This window comes from Piliocolobus tephrosceles, unplaced genomic scaffold (assembly GCF_002776525.5).
Source record: "Piliocolobus tephrosceles isolate RC106 unplaced genomic scaffold, ASM277652v3 unscaffolded_39670, whole genome shotgun sequence".
Lineage (NCBI taxonomy): Eukaryota > Metazoa > Chordata > Mammalia > Primates > Cercopithecidae > Piliocolobus > Piliocolobus tephrosceles.
Window position 1 is genome coordinate 1 of NW_022323943.1, and position 2,580 is coordinate 2,580.

At 59.1% G+C, this 2,580-nt stretch overlaps 1 pseudogene; it reads left to right on the forward strand.

Annotated features, from left to right (window-relative positions):
• Positions 1–1,523: 1,523 nt before the first annotated feature.
• LOC113223182 lies at positions 1,524–2,572 on the forward strand (annotated as a pseudogene).
• Positions 2,573–2,580: the final 8 nt, after the last annotated feature.

Here is a 2,580-nt window from a genome sequence, read left to right on the forward strand (position 1 = left end):
GACTGAAAGATTAGAGTGGAATTCGGCTGCCCAAACCGTGGCACCAACATCACCTGCAGGCCAGAGCAAGCCTTTCTGAGGAGATTTTAAACAGCCGGTGGGAGCAAGATCCTGAAGAGTTTCTTCCCAGACTGGTAACAGGAGATGAAACGTGGCTCTACCGGCAGGATCCTGAAGACCAAGCACGAAGCCATGGCTACCAAGAGGTGGCAGCGCTCCATTCAAAGCCACAGAGGAGCAGTCAAGATCAGAGGTCGTGGTCACCGTTTGGGGGGGATGCCAGAGGGATTCCGTTCGTTGACTTTCTGGAGGGCCAAACCGTGATCACATCTGCTCACTAGGAGAGCGTTTTCAGAAAGTTAGCCGCCAAAGCTGGAGCGAGAACAGTCCTCACCAGAGAGTTCTTCTCCGCCACGACGATGTTGCTGCTCAGGCCTTTCACCCAACAAGGGCAGCTGGGCAAGACTTGCCGCGGGAAATCATGAGGCGTCCACCTTACAGTCCTGATTTGGCGCCTGCGGACTTCTTTTTGTTTCCTAGACTTAGAAAATCCGAAAAAAGCACCCAGTTTTCTTCAGTCAACGATGGAAAAAAGATTTCATGGAAATCGTTACATTCCCCAGGACCCTGGGGGTTTTAGAGGGATGGGCTAGAGGGCGGGGAAAAGACACTGCTTCCAAAAGCGTCTTGAACTTGATGGAGCCCATGTTGAGAAGTAAAACACACATTTTTCATTTATCTCTCTTAATCCCACTTTACTACGAATGTTTGCAAGTCCCCTCACACAGCCTCAATCCCAGGTAAAGGGTTGTTATCCTCTGTCGGTTCTTCTTTCTACGATGTTGTCTTGCGGTGTTGTTGTTTTCCGTTTCACTCCCTGGAAGATTCAGTCGTGTGTCTTTTGGAATGCACAGATGTGGAACCTGCGAACACGGAGGGCCAACGGTAGAACTCAGTGGGGTGTGTCCAGGCTGAAATTAACCTAAACAACTTGTGGGGCACAGCAGTCCACCTGGCCTGGACGGTCCTGATTGGCCGCATTTTGCTGACGCAATGATTACGTATCGGGGCGGGGCAGCCCAGGGGCCAAGGGCGGTCAGGGCTTCAGCCCTGGGTGGGCCTGGGGCTGGCTATATAAGGCCGGGCTCTGGCACCGGAGCTTCACTCGGCGTTGGACGGCGCACCGCAGAGGTCACTCCAGGCTGTGGCTCCACATCCCGAGGACCAGAAGCGGGCCTGCTCAGCTGTCTGCAAGGACCGGCCTTCCAGACCAAGTGGCCCGCGGCACGGAGGACTGAGCTTGCTCCAGGTTGCCGTGGCTCCACGCCCCGAGGCCTGCGGTCTGCCAGGACCAGCGCCCCAGAACCAGTGGCCCGCTGCTCCGAGGACCGAGCTCCCTCCGGCCTGCGACTCCACATCCCGAACCGGGCAGCGAGGACCGGCGACCCCAGACTTCGTGTCCTGCCGCCCCGAGGACAGAGCCGCGACCGCAGGGACAGCCAGGCCTGCACAGCTCTGCTGAGATGGCGGCAGGGTCCACTACGCTGCACGCAGTGGAGAAGCTGCAGGTGCGTCTGGCCACTAAGACGGACCCGAAAAAGCTAGAGAAATATTTGCAGAAACTCTCCGCCTTGCCCATGACGGCAGACATCCTGGCGGAGACTGGAATCAGAAAGACGGTGAAGCGCCTGCGGAAGCACCAGCACGTGGGCGACTTTGCCAGAGACTTAGCGGCCCGGTGGAAGAAGCTGGTGCTTGTGGACCCAAACACCGGGCCTGATGCACAGGACCCCGAGGAGAGCGCTTCCCGGAAGCACTTCGGGGAGGCTCTTCAGGACCAGGAAAAGGCCTGCGGCTTCCCAGAGAACGGGACAGCCCCCGGAGCCCACCGGACAGTCCTGAGCACAGACGGACAGCACACAGAACACCTCTGGCGCTCCAGAGACCTCACTGAAGGTCTCCCAGTCGCGAGCCCAGAGCCCAGAGAAAGCGCCCCAGAAGGGCCCCAGCTGATTCAGGCCCCCATCGGGCTCCTCCATTGCACACGGCTCCCCTCCCGATGCCCGAGGGCCCTGAGCCCCCTGTGCCCGCGAAGCAACCTGGAAGAGGCCACGCTCACGCCGCTCAGGGCGGGCCTCTGCTGGGTCAGGGCTACCAGGGCCAACCCCAGGGGGAAGGGCTTGTGAGCCACAGCAACGGGCACAAATGGTCCCGCTGGGCTTCTGCGCAGAAATTGGCTTCTGTGCAGAAATTGGCTTCTGTCCAGTAAAGCCCGTAAGGCTGCAGGTGGCCCGCGCTGATTCCGCAGGGCTGATAACGGTACCCAGCCATGCCTTCTCAGAGCTCTGGGACCCCCAGAGGCCTGGATCCAGGCCAACTACGATCTGCTTTCCCTTTTGAGGCCATGACCTCCCAGGAAAAGCCAGAAGCAGACTCCGCACCAACGTTCCAGGAGGAAGCCGCTTTGGCTGGACACAGAGTGAATGCTAAGATGAAGGTGTCCTCGGGCTCCAGGCCTGCCTGCGAGCCCTAGGTGCTGACGCTGCGCCAGCAGTGCGTCCGGGTGCTTAGAAACAATCC